At 52.1% G+C, this 14,033-nt stretch overlaps 1 long non-coding RNA gene across 1 annotated transcript; it reads right to left on the bottom strand.

The window, feature by feature from the left end:
• Positions 1 to 2,363: 2,363 nt before the first annotated feature.
• Positions 2,364 to 14,031, bottom strand: LOC148107918 (uncharacterized). Its single transcript, XR_015721236.1, has 3 exons — positions 5,847 to 14,031; positions 5,280 to 5,430; positions 2,364 to 3,319 (listed from the first exon to the last, which is right to left on the bottom strand). It is a non-coding gene; the product is annotated as an uncharacterized LOC148107918 (long non-coding RNA).
• Between the last annotated feature and the right edge of the window lie 2 nt (positions 14,032 to 14,033).

Here is a 14,033-nt window from a genome sequence, read left to right as displayed (position 1 = left end):
GAGATCAAGAGTCACACGTTCCACCAACTGGGCCGGCCGGACACTTTGGATCAGATTAACATTTAAATTGGTGGATTTTGAGTAGATTACCCATAAGGTGGATGGGCCACATCTAATCAGCGAAAGGCCTGAATAGAACAGAGATTGACCTCCTGGAGCAAGAGGGAATTCTGCTAGCAGACTGTCCACGGACTCAGACTGTATCTCTTCCCCGAGTCTCCAGTCGGCCAGCCTTTCCCCATCAGATTTTGGAAGTCTATCTACAAACAACGATACAGATATAATGTTTATATTATATATAATGTTGGTTCTGTTTCTCTAAAGAACTCTGATACAGGGTCTGAAATTAGGAGAAAGGGGGGTCTCTTTTGAAAAAAAATTTTTTTTAGAGAGAGAGAAAGTGAGCCGGGGGAGGGGGGCAGGCAGAGGTTAGAGGGAGAGAGAGAATCTTAAGCAGGCTCCACACCCAGCATGGAGCCCGATGTGGGGCTTGATCTCACAACCCTGAGATCATGACCGGAGCCGAAATCAAGAGTCCGATGCTTACCCCACTGAGCCACCCAGGTGCCCCCCTCTGCTCATTTTGTAAAGAATGTCCTCTTCAAAGTGTGAAGTGAGACTTCACCTGACCAGTTTCAATTTTTTTGTTTCTCTGTAAGACCTGTCTAATCCTTGAGATTGCAGACCTGCTGAATGTTTCTTGCAAGAACGAAACCGCTCTGCTCAGCACAAGGTGGCATTTTCCATATTCAAGTCTTCAAGTCTAAAGAAACAATGATACTGCTGTTAAATGCACTGCCCGTTCAGCCGGAACAGTAGAAACATGATCTCCTCTGTTCTAAAAACGTGAAGACAAGGGGGGGGGGGCAGGTTCAGATTGGGCAGGAAGAATTGTCTGAGAAGGGTCTGAATAAGACAAAGAGAGGTATGTTCAGGATTGCTCATCCCTGTCCCCCAATGGATGAATTATTTGGAAGGCAAGGTCATCTTTGGAACAAAAGAGAACAGTTCAGGCAATGATTCAGGAGTTTTGCCTCCACATTACACCACTCCAACTTGAACTCTGGAAAAATGGGAAGCCTTTGCCTGTTTTCTTTCTCTGAACAGGCCTCAGCAAGCTGAGACGGAAGGATCTTTATTTCTAAAAATAATACCAACTTGGATCTCGGAGCTGATTCTCTCTATAGGACACCAGAAACCATGCTGGGGGCAAGAGCAGAATACTGAGCAGACAGAGCCAAGCACGCAGGGAGTGACCCTTCCCAAGTTCAGCAAGGACAGTGGTAGGGAGCAGCTGCTGGGATGGCCGCCGGAAAACCTGAAATGGAATCACAGTGAGTCCTCCGTAGGACAGAACCCGCCTCTCATGGGGTTTTCAGTCACTCTTGCTGGAGGCGTTTGGAGGCATTACAGGGTCTCACAGATATCCATACAAGTTCAAGTAGAAACCTTCTGGCGCTTTCTAACGCCTTCTAGAGCTTCTGCAGAAGCTCCTGCCAAAGAGGAGATGATTCCTTGCCCATATCACCAGATTTCAAGCAGCACTGGCAAGATGGGATCAGAGAGAAAGACATGGAAGGAAGAAAAAGGCCAGGGGCAGAAGAGCCTGAGAAGGTAGGACATGAACAATAAGGACACAGGTTATAACAAGTCACAGACCAAGTAATTGAGAAAGTCACAAGGTGCCTGGCTTAAGTGTGCCACGTTTCAGGTTCAAGAGGTCTCGGCTCTTCAACAGCGAAAACCCCCAAACACTACAAATATCCAGCAATGGCTGTGGTCCATTCATAAACTGGGACATCATCGGGGTGGGGTCTCTTACTGCCCCAGGGACTCTCCGAGAGGCTGCACGGTGCACAGAGTGGGCGTGGTCTTGGGAGCCAGACTCTGGGAGCCAACTCTTATCAGCTGTGTGACCTTGAGCAAATAATTAGGTCTTCCTTTGCCTCCTTTTTTCTCCTATACAGCAGCGGTAATGATAATTCCTACCTAGAAGGGTATTGTGACAGGTAAGCTTGTTAATACACGTCAGGCAGTTAGCACAGGGTCTGGCATATATGAGCTATTAACTGAAGGGAGGTGGGAAATGTTTATACATATTTCTTTGTCAGGAGGCAATCGGGAAAAGGAATCATGTTTGTTACGTTATTTTTATTTATTTTTAAAGATTTTATTTATTTTTTTGAGAAAGAGAGAGCACAAGCAGGGGGAGAGGCAGGCAGAGGGAGAGGCAGGCAGAGGGAGAAGCAGGGTCCCCACCGAGCAGAGAGCCCAATGCGGGGCTCAATCCCAGGACCCCGGGATCATGACCTGAGCTGAAGACTGATGCTTCACCAACAGCCACCCAGGCGCCCCAAAATAAATAATCTTTAAGAAAGAAAGAAAGAAAGAAAGAAAGAAAGAAAGAAAGAAAGAAAGAAAGAGAAAGAAAGGGAAAGAAAGAAAAAGAAAGAAAGAAAGAAAGAAAGAAAGAAAGAAAGAAAGAAAGAAAGAAAGAAAAAGAAAAGAAAGAGGACTCCTGGCTGGCTTAGTCAGTGAAGCGGCTACCTTCGGCTCAGGTCATGATCCCGGGGTCCTGGGATCAAGTCCCACATCGGGCCCCCTGCTCAGCGGGAGCCTGCTTCTCCCTCTGCCTGCCGCTTTCCCTGCTTGTGCTCTCTCTCTCTGACAAATAAATAAAACCTTAAAAAAAAAAAAAAAAGATAGGCCAGGGGGCACCTGGCTGGCTCAGTCGGTGGAAACATGCACCTCTTGATCTCAGGGTTATGAGTTTGAGCCCCACGTCGGGTGTAGAGATATTTAAAAGAAACAAAAGCTTTAAAAATAAATTAAAAAATAAAGGTAGGCCTGAATGAAAGTGTGGCCATAGGAGGGAGAAAACGGGACAGATGGGCAGAATGGACTTCAGCATGTGAGAAGCGGTGTGGTCTAGCTGCAGCCATGAGAGTGGGCGCTGAGGTCAGCTGAGGACGCAGAATGTTCTAGGCCAGAGAGAGACTGTGGCAGGGGTCCAGTTCTCAGATCCCAAGGTCCTCCACGTTCTCAGAAGGAGTGGGAGCTGAGAAGATTGTGACCGGAGACCAGAGATGTCCCAGATGAGACGAGGGGGAGCGTCTCATGCCCACAGCACAGCATCAGAGCAGGGAGGGCTTTGCAGGAGGAAGACAGATGTTTTTGGAGGCTGTGTGGGGAGCTGGTGGGATGAGGACGCTGTGCCTGTCAGGCCTGTGAGGGGGCAGCTCTGGGGTCCGAAGCACCTGCACTCAGTCCTGGTTCCGCAGCTTCACCTGGAGCACTCCCTCGTCCTGCACCTGTGTTTCTTTTAAAAAAATTTTTTTTTAAGATTTTATTTATTTATTCAACAGAGATAGAGACAGCCAGCGAGAGAGGGAACACAAGCAGGGGGGAGTGGGAGAGGAAGAAGCAGGCTCACAGCGGAGGAGCCTGATGTGGGGCTCGATCCCATAATGCCGGGATCATGCCCTGAGCCAAAGGCAGACGCTTAACCGCTGTGCCACCCAGGCGCCCCTGCACCTGTGTTTCTTTATCTGTAAAGCAGTGACCACGACAACACCTGCCTCAGGGCTATAAGATGGTACGTGTATGACAAGGTGGAGGGAGGTGCCCGATGGGATCTTTCCTGTTTTCCAAGAATTACCAGACCCCACTACCACGAATAAAATGCACCCCGCATTTTCAGTTCAGAAGACTACCAGCCGGTGGGCTGGCTGGGAGGTGTCCCTTGGCACTGACACTATAAACCCTTTGTGTAATCAAGAACTTGGCTGGCCTTTGTCCCCGGGTCCTGAGAGGTCACCTCTAGATCCTTGGAATTTCCCGAGTGATAGGAATGTCTGCTATTCATAAATGTATGCTATTCATAAATTATTAACCATTCAATCGATGGCTAATAATTTAATCAAGGTGCCTACACAATGAAACCCCAATAAAACTCTTAGATCCCAAAGCTGGGGTGAGCCTTCCTTTTTTTTTTTTTTTTTAAGATTTTATTTATTTATGTGACAGAGAGACAGCCAGCGAGAGAGGGAACACAGCAGGGGAGTGGGAGAGGAAGAAGCAGGCTCATAGCGGAAGAGCCCGATGTGGGACCCGAAACGCCAGGATCACGCCCTGAGCTGAAGGCAGACGCTTAACGACTGCGCTACCCAGGCGCCCCTGGGGTGAGCCTTCCTGATTGGCAAAGCTCTGCATATTGTCACACAACGATGTGCAAGAATGTGTAACTCAGGGGAGCCCTTTGGGAGAGAGTGTCTCGTGGGCAGGCCTGCGGGGGCCCCGCTTGTCCACATCACGTCTACAGGGCACTGGTTCTGAGCCAGGTCGGCTGGCCCCCAAGGGACATCAGCAATGCCTATAGACATTTTTGGTTGCAAAGCTGGGGAGGAGCTACCGGCTTCTAGTGGGCAGAGGCCAGGGATATTGCTAAATTTCGCCCAGGCCAGGCCCCCACGACAAAGAATGCTCCAACCCCAGAAATGTCAATAGTGCTGAGGACGGGCAACCCTGCTGTAGAGAATGAGCTTGATCAGCAGGGAAGACCCAGAGCCCGGGACGAGCACATCACAGCCACCCGCCAGTCACCACAGGGAACACAACTGGCTTCCCTCTCTCTCCTCTTGGCCTCAACCTCATAGAAGCAAGCACAGAAGAGGGGGACGCAGCGATACGAGAGACATACGTATCCCTGCTGCTTCCCGCTGGGGCCTCAGGCCTGGCCTGCGGAAGGGAAGGACAGGGGGGTAATCTGAGGAAACTTTCACTTTTTAAAAGAACAAGTGTTAAACCCCAGAGTGAGGCTGTGTTAACAACCGGAAATGTCTGGAAGGCAGACTGAGGCCGCCATGGGGAGCTCTCTGCCCATCGCGAACGGGGATTTTGACAGAGCGCAGCTGGGGGTGGCTGTTAGAAAAAAGAAATAAAACCTTTTGCTCACGTGCACGTCAACAAGACGCATTTCCTTAGTGAAAGTGGCTCCTTAGTGAAAGTTAGCACACACTGCCCGGCACAAATTAAGAGCTTCATAAAGGCTAACCACTTGTGTTAAGAGGGAAGTGGAAAGTCAGCAGCCTCCAGCAGAGAGAGCCGGCTTAGGGATAAGTGTTGTCACGCAGAGACAGCTGGTTTCAGTTAAAGTAAAAAGATCAAGGATGCCGGGGCCTGGATTAACAGGGCACCCGGGTTTCTGAAAACATATTTGAAGGAGTCTATTCTTTTTTTTTTTTTTTTTTTTAAGATTTTTAAAGATTTTTAAGGGATACCTGCATGGTTCAGTCGGTGAAGCATCTGCCTTCAGCTCAGGTCATGATCCCTGGGTCCTGGGTTGGAGCCCCACATCAGGCTCCTTGCTCAGGGGGGAGCCTGCTTCTCCCTCTGCCTCTGCTGCTCCCCATGCTTGTGCTCTCTCTCTCTCTGGCAAAGAAATAAATAAAATCTTAAAAAAAAATTATTTTTAAGTTTTCTCTACACCCAATTTGGGGCTTGAACTTACAACCCAAAGATCAAGAGTCCCGAGGTCCACTGACTGAGCCAGCCAGGCGCCTCTTAACAAGCCTGTTCTTTAGCTACAAACCAGCTTCCTTAAGGGCAAAGCAGTTCTCTAAAGTTGCACCAATTCTGGGGCGCCTGGCTGGCTCAGTCAGTGAAGCGTCTGCCTTGGGCTCAGGTCATGATCCCGGGGTCTTGGGATCGAGCCCCGCGTTGGGGTTCCCTGCCTGCTTCTCCCTCTCCCTTTGCCCCTCCCCCTGCTTGTGCTCCCTCCCTTCCTCTCTCTGTCTCAAATAAATAAATAAAATCTTTAAAAAAAAAAAAGTTGCACCAGTTCTTACTTCCTGAGGTAAGACTCTCCAAGATGGCCGCCATCAGTTCCTTCCCTCTCTGGGAACCGATGCTGCTCCTCACGCCATGGGGCGGGGCCCTAATCCCCTCCCCTGGAATCTGAGCAGGACTCAGTGATTTGCTTGGGCAGTAGAATGTGGTACACGTGAGGTTCTGGGACTTCTGAGGCTGGGGCACAAGAAGGCTCACAGCTTCTGCCTGGATCTCTTGGAATGATTGCTCCTGACGACCCCTCTTGTAACCCAGTGGCCATGTCACATGGAGAGACCGCAGGGAGCCACTCTGGCGGACAGCCCCAGCTGGCCACTTCGCTGACAGCCAGCCACAACTGTCACCACATGAGAGAGCCATCTCAGACATTTAGCCCACTGCCCCTGTAACCACATGAGTCCCCAAGTGCGAACCACCCCTCTGAGCCTTGTCAACCCACGGTGAACCCAATAAATTATTGCTTCAAGCCACTAAGTTTTTGGGTGATTTATTGCTCAGACACAGATAACTGGAACACTTCCCTAGGGAATCAGTGCTTTCAGACACATATGCTCCTTCCTTGGATGAAAAATTGTCTATCTAGTGATTGCCCAGGAAGGGTTCACGCACATGGGATAGCATGGCTGGTGGAAAGACAGGAGGCAAACACCCACACAAGCCCAAGTGCCAGCTTACCAACTCATAAGCCAAGTAACCTCTGATGTGAGAGCATTTCAGCACCTCCCTTCCCTTCCCCGCTGACAAGGTCTTCCTCCTTTCCATTCCTCCGTAAATTTCAAACTGCTCTTCCAAAACACGGTCAGGTTGTTAGAAATCTGACTCGTGTCGGAAAGTACTGTGCGGCCAGGGGGAGGGGGCTGGGAAATTCAAAGCTGGCATCGGAGGCTTAGCCAGCGGGGTGAAGTCTTCAAGTCCTCCTCCTAATGGGAAGGTAACCTTATCTTTCATGGACACACAAGGGAGAAGAGAATCCCCTGGTAATTAAATACCAATTAGACATGAAGAAAAAGCATTTATAAAATTGTATTACCATTCAACGGGGAAATAAGATTTAATTGAGCTTTTTCCTGCACGGGCGCTCCTGCTTTGACACCACCTAGTGGGGGTGACTGTAATAGCTCCAGAGACCCCGGTCCCCTTCTCCCGGAGCCTGGGCGGCAGCCAGCTTTGTCACCCTCCCCACATTCCCACGCCAGCGTCTGGGAGGATGTGGGGAGAGACTGTGACAGTATGCAACATTTCTGCACTGCGCCTGATTCATCCCTAAACATGAGTAGTCACTGGGACCGGGACAGTTCAGGATGCCCTCCAAGAAGTTTTCTGTGGCATTTACAGAAATGGGCGAGTTCTTTGAGCTTGCCCCCCTGCTTGGAAAACAGGCTACAGATCCCCCTTTTATGCTGTCAGAGGTTCCCAAATTTGTCTACACATTAGGAGATCCCCAGGGGGGTTCCAATGTGCTGCCTCATTTGGGGGCCTCCATGCTAAGTGCCCCGGGCGTGACTGGTAATTAGCTCAGGCCATCAGCAGACCTGGCGGCTATTACCTCTTGCCTCCTCTCTGTTTTCCATTAGGAATATCCCAAGGCCAAACCCAGTTAGAAACCTCAGCACTTGCCGCATCTGTGCCAGTTGGTAGAGCCTTCATGGATTTAAACAAAACAAAACCAAAACCAAAAAAAGGCTGGATTTAAAATTCTTCCATCTCTAGGGGTGCCTGTCTGGCTCAGTCAGTAGAGTAAGTGATGCTTGATCTTGGGGTCATGAGTTCAAGCCCCATGTTGCGTGGGGAGCCTACTTAAAAAAATTTTCTCCCCATCTCTAATGTATTTTTACTTTGGTTAAATTTTAAGTATTTTTTTCCCAAATATAGAAATACACCAAGTACGTGGTTATCCTTGAAGGGAGCAGGGCTGGAAGGGGGCACGAGGAGTTTCTAGGATGTATTTGTTTTTACTAACATGGGTGTGTTGGCTCGTGAGTTCAATGTTTATGATCTGTGCACTTTCCTGTAGGTATTTGTACTTCAAGAAGGAACCCAGCACACGCATTGCACACCTACCGGGAGAAGCACAGAGAAGTAAAAAGAAAATAGGAGTGAGGGTCCACGAAAGATCAGCACTTAGGGCCTCCGCGGGTGACACTGCTTTTCCCACGAGGTAAAATCCCTCCCACTAATGTCACCGCAGTGCTGACTGCACCCCTCGTCCTTCTAAGCAGAGGGAAGTACCCGGGCAGTTACATGAGCCCGAAGGACTGGGCTCCAGTGACTCCGTGCCCGGGAGGGACTGGCTGGAGAAGACATCAGGGTCGCCGCACTTCCTCGCGCACTTCCTCGCTGACCAAGACTCTCTCCCTGATCTAATCAGGCTCACCTGAGCTCTCCTTTTGCGCAGGCTCCCCCCTCCCCTCCCACGGTGTTCCTTAACACGCCAGCATCAGAATTTCAGCTGCAGCTTTAAAAATGGAGGTTTCGTGCATCACCTGAGAATGATCCTGAGAGGGGGCACTGCCCTTTCTTTCAAGTCTCTTATTTAAGAAAACTGGAGGTGAAATGCACAGAACACAGAATGGACAATTCGCTGGCATTCGGTGCACCGGCCACCTCCATCTGGCTCCCAAAATCTTCTTCCCCCAAATAAAACCCACATCCATCAGGCAGCTACTCCTGGGTCCCTCCTACCCCAGCCCCGGGCGGCCACCGTCTGCTTTCGGTCTCTACAGATTCGCCCATTCTGTGGGGTGCCTGGCTGGCTTGGTTGGTAGAATGTTTGACTCTTCATCTCATGGTCCTGAGCTCGAGCCCCACACAGGGTTTGACCTCTACTTAGAATAAGATTCGGATTTGTGCGTACAAGAGGTGGCCTTTGCACCTGGCTTTTTTCATGTCATATTCTTTTTTTTAATATAAGATTTTATGTATGTATGTGAGAGAGAGCACTTGAGGAGGAGTGGGGGGAAGAGCAGCGGGGGAGGGAGAGGGACAAGCGGACTTCACGCGGAGCGCAGAGAGAGGGCTCAATCTCAGGACCCTGAGATCATGAAATTGTGACCTCAGATGAAACCAAGAGTCAGAGCTTAACCCACCGAGCCACCCAGCTGCCCCGAGGAACCTCATTTTAAAAGATCCTTTTCTCAAGGGCTGGTGGGTAAACCCAGCTTTGTTTCCCACTTCTGTTAGGTCCATTTTTTTCATGGTTGACCCACCAGTCTTTATTGAGCACTTGCGACTTGTGGGTCTTGGTCTAGAATTAGAATTAGCCCCCACCCCTTTCCCCTCAGGGTCTCCAGCATTTCAGAAATGCCTGATTCTGCAGGGACATGGCCCTCGGTGTCCTGGGGTTCGCTGTGGCTCCCTGCTCCCACTCAGTCTTGCCCCAGCCCGTGTGGCTCCCGCAACGCTGAGGGCTGCAAATCGGAGAGAGCCACCCCTGAGGACTCAACATGCCTCTCCCCTTGGGACTATCACGGGTGCCTGCCAAGAGCCGAAGGAGGCAGACCCGATCCCATGCTAATCAGACTTTGCAGGTATTGAGTGTTTTCCCTCCTTAAGTGCTCACAGTTCTCCATCTGAGAACCGCGTCGTCACGGATACTTGTCACATGGCACCTGGAACTCAGCCTAAAATGGTAGGATCTTTGTGCTTGTTTGCAAATGCCAAGTTCCGAAGCTATGGATTTTCCTAGGCCATCCGAGTCGGGAAGACTGATGCACCCTTTTAACTCTGCATCGGAGCCATCTGTCCCTCCCTCCCGGGACCCGTCAGCCTGCCGTGCCCAGCCAGGAGGAGGTGGGGTGTCGGACCGTGCCCTTCCGGAGCTCTGCATCAGCGCAGGGGCCACCTGGCACCCAGGTGTGGCTCCCCTTCTGGCCGTTCTGCTGCACCTGCCAGGGGGATGCGGTCAGAGAGGTCAGCCCGCAAGCACTTCTGGAGGACTTCCGTGTGCAGGCCCGCGGGGACTGCAGTGCTAGGAAGGAGACAAGAAGACAAAAGACGAGAGGTGTTCTGCGGCTTCCTATAAGCTCCCCAAGGCTCAGGAGCGCTCTCCAGGCCCAATCCAGTTTTGGTTTGCTTTTACGAAACAATGTCACTAACTAGTCTGTAAGCTTTGACAGGTTAGCTCCCCACTCCCTTTTGAAAGTGAGTTTCAGAGAAGGCTGCCAGGATCATCTGAGGCTGCCTTGAAGGAGAAATGACATCTTAACTCATTCTCAAGATGCTAGTCACGTGGCCGCGGCCAGGCCTTCAGGGCGGTGAGCAGAGAGAAGAAGGAACTCTGCTTCTGGAAATGGCTCTCCCATCGGATCCGCCAAATCACTCCCCTTGACGCACAAAGGCTTAGGGGCACACGTGTGCAATTAGGTTACAGTGCCCCTTGCCCCCAGCTCCCCTCCTCGGCCCCAGCTGTCCAGCCCATCCTGTATAATCATTGCTTAGATTAGCAGGGTTGTGTCTGGAAAAGAATCGAAAGGTTTGACCTTCAAGAGGCAAGCCTCCAGGGAAGGGGCACTTCTATTTTCAGGATGTGGATAATGAGCAGCAGGGGTAGGCAAGCCCCGCTCCAGCATCCGTGTCTTTGTGCAGCTGGGCGAAGTAGGGCATCTGTGCCCCTCTTTTGCCCCCAAGCTTCTACCACCCAAATGGCATCTACGAGGAGGAAGCCTGAGTGGCTGCAGGGTTTGGATGTAAGAGGAGAGGGACGCATCCCCCGGGTGGCCACCAGGGGTCAGTGGGGTGCCTCCAGCAGGCATGCCCAGAGGCGGAGCGTGCTTCTGCGGGCCTGGGTGAGAAGGCACTTCACCTTCCCCCAGCAGACGGGGCCCACCCTTAGGTAGGAGGAACAGCCCCAGACCACTAAGTGCAAACACGATGTCCAGCTTGGGGCTGTGTCCAGCCCACTGTCTGTTTGCTTTGGGAACAACCCAAGGACACATCTCAGCGTTTGAGAGATGTGAAAGTGGAAAACAGTGCACAGCCAAAAGCCCCCGGAAAGCCGTGGACACACCCATCCCCTTGGCCTGGATGCTGCTTGGCGGCGTGCCTGCGCCCGTGCGGAGGTGCCGGGGCCCTCTTCCTGGTTCCCAGACGGTTTCCTTTGGGGAACTGCCTAAGGCAGTTTGACAGTTCTTCTTCCCTTGGATGCCCGGGGTCCCCAAACCGGGATAAATGAGCACGTGGGCATGGTCGGGTGGGGTGGAGGGCTGCCTGCGGCCTCAGAAAGGGACACTCTCTCCCCTTGCAAGTATCCAGGATGTGGGGTTGGGCACTGGAGACCAGGCCAGAGGCTGCTTTAGGCCCAGACCGGAGCTGATGTCAGCGACAGCCTGTGGAATGTTCCTAGCCACGATTTTCCGTATGGCTGGTCTGGTTCTGCCTTGCCACGGAGCAGCAGCAGCGGGACTGCCAGATCACATGATAGGAGCTGAGAGGGCCACACGCTTCCTTTCGGTACCCAGGGGGCCCACGCCCTGGGGCAAACCCTTCCTGAAAAGCTGAGTGGGGAATTCTGCCAGGCCGAAAGAGGACGGGTTGGTCTGCTTCCCAACCCCTCCTCAGGTGAAAAGTTGGGGTTTTGAAATCCTGGAATTACTGTGTTTCGCCAAGATGCCAATTTCTCTCTCGGGTAATTTTCAAAATTGGAAACCAGTTTTCTTTGTAGGGACCTCTACCCACAGAAGTCGACAGAATCACGTGTTGATACCATTAAAAAGGTTTTCACCCCCGCGTGAGAGACGCTAATTGGGGGGAAAGCTCCTGGTTTGTGTTCACTTGGTAGTGCTGGGGAAGTGGGGAATGTCAGAAAGTTCTGTAGCCGGGATGCCTGGGTGGCTCAGTTGGTTAAGCACTTGCCTTCGGCTCCGGTCATGATCTCTGGGTTCCTGGGATCGTGTCTTTTAAAAAATAAAATTAAAAAAGGAAGCTCTGTAGCCAAAAAAGGACACAGTTCCCAGACTTTCCCTCCTCTTCCTCCTCCGTGGTTGGCTGAGTAACAGTCTCCCCAAGTGTCCAGGTCATAATCCCTGGCACCAGTGAATATGTTACCTTATATGGCAAAAGGGACTCTGTGGGCGCTTAGGAAGGCCTACATTAAGGCTCTAGAAGGGTGAGATTATCTTGGATCATCTGGGTGGGGCCAATGCAATCACAGGGTTCTTATGAGGAAGAGGGAGATAGGAAAGTCAGTCAGAGATGTGACAACAGAAGGAGAGGTCAGACTGAGATCTGAGGCCCTGTGCAGCTGGCTTTGGAATGAAGGGTCCTGAGCCAAACAATGCAGGTGGTCTCTAGAAACTGGAACAGGCGGGGCAAGGCAGCCCTGCTGATCCATTTGAAACTGGTGACCTCTGGAGCGGTCAGGTACTAAATCTGGGCATCAGTGGAAACCTAACGCTAACACACCACTCAGTTTTGTTCTTCCAAGGATTGGGGAACAAACCCATCTTCTCAGGGAGCCAAAGACGCCGTAAGTCAAGGTACGAGGCGAGAACTGAAAGTCGAGGGAGCGGTGTGCAAGCCTGTGCGTGCAAGGAAGTGTGGCAGCCCGTGCAGACATAAACAACCCCTCCCAACAGATCGCACCCTGACAACGCAGGGAGGGGGGCGGTTCCGGCTTCCACACACCCCTTTCTTCTAACACCGGCATGAGCACATCCCGTCCCTTTTTCAGGACACCTTGTATTTGCACATTTTTTGACTGAAAATGTGAAACATTAAAAAAAATTGTAATGCATTCGTTCACACTAGAGTCCTAAGGACTCCTCGGTTTTTTCTCCCAGAGTAATTTGAGTTTGCAAAAGAACACTCCCGCAGATCGAGCAGACCCTAAGGAACAAATTCAGCCAAATCTTCCACAGGGAGAGGGCCACGGGCCGATGAAGGCAGAGATACGGTGATGCATCGTCCGCCCAAGGAACAGCAAAGTTCGCCAGCCAACCACCGGCGCTGGGAGAGAGGCCGGGGACAGATCCTCCCCGACAGTCCCAGAAGGAACTGACCTCACCAACATACTGATCTCAGACCTGGGCCTCTTCGTGGCACTTTGTTACAACCACCCCAAGAAACTATCAGAATGGTCTTCAGCGGCTGGGCAGGCATCGGAAGTGAGTGGGGTGGGCAGGGGCCACAGGCTGCCGCACTGAGGGGGCTCCACAGGCTAATGACCACGTCAGCGAGCTAGAAGGCAGATCCCAGACAAGACCCGTGCTCCCCGCCGCAGCGAGGACACCCAGGAGGACGTGGAGGCCACGCGAAAGGTAGAGCGAGGCTGACCGCCCCACACACCCAGAGTCGATGAGCCACAGCAGAAACAGAAACTCTGAACACTCCCTTCGAGCAGCCAAGAATCCTGTGTGACCAGTCTGCCCTCCTGGATCGCCCCATGTAGCACCCCCCCCCCCAAGGCCTGGCACGGTCACCAGCATCTAGGAAACTCTCAGAAAGAAAAGCCACATCTGGGGCTGACCTAGAACACGAGTCTGAAGAGTTTGCAGGGCCGGACACCTCCCTTCCCTGCTCTTGCCGCCTCCCAGGCAGAAAGAACTCAAGGTCAAAGGAGGCCTGATGGCTCCAATTCCGCGTGGGAGCTGAACCCTCAGGGAGGACTGCTTCAGGGAGCGCGGGATGGCGGGAACCTATCCTAATAAAAGCAAGTCATTTCCCATCTGGCGGCCTTGGCTCCAAGTTTCTGAAGAGCTGGAGCCAGGCCCAGTAAATTCCCATTTGCTTTCTCCGAAGAAGAAAAGGGGCTCTCAGGTGTGTCTCCCTGGGGAGGGGGCTGTCCTTGAGGAAGAGGGGGGTGGCTGGAAGAGGCGGAAAGGCAGTCTCACCCGTGAGACAGGGATTAGCTTCAAGTGGAGCTGGCAAGCCTGAGGCCAGGCCCACGGTGGGCCTGCTGGGCACGGAGGCTAGTTGCTTCATCAGGACTTGGGGGAGGAAGCCTGGAGAGAGCTTCAAGATGTTTCCTCTTTCTCTGGGAGACCCTGCACAGCAGGGGCATTGGGGCAGCTCTGTGGCAAGCCACCTACCGGGTCAACAGCTACTCAAACATCAGTGAGAAGCCTGGGGTGGGCCGGGTCTCCCAGGCTGGGGGCAGGACTCCTGGGTCTGCTTCTCAGCCCGGTTGGGAACTCGTTCAGCAGCTTGGGCAAGACCCTTCACCTCCCAGGATTTCAGTTCCCCAACGGTCA

This window comes from Ursus americanus, chromosome 23 (assembly GCF_024610735.1).
Source record: "Ursus americanus isolate L20-20 chromosome 23, mUrsAme1.1.p, whole genome shotgun sequence".
Classification (NCBI taxonomy): Eukaryota; Metazoa; Chordata; class Mammalia; order Carnivora; family Ursidae; genus Ursus; species Ursus americanus.
The sequence above is the reverse complement of the archived record's forward strand: the minus strand, read 5'-3'. Positions and strand labels throughout refer to the sequence as shown.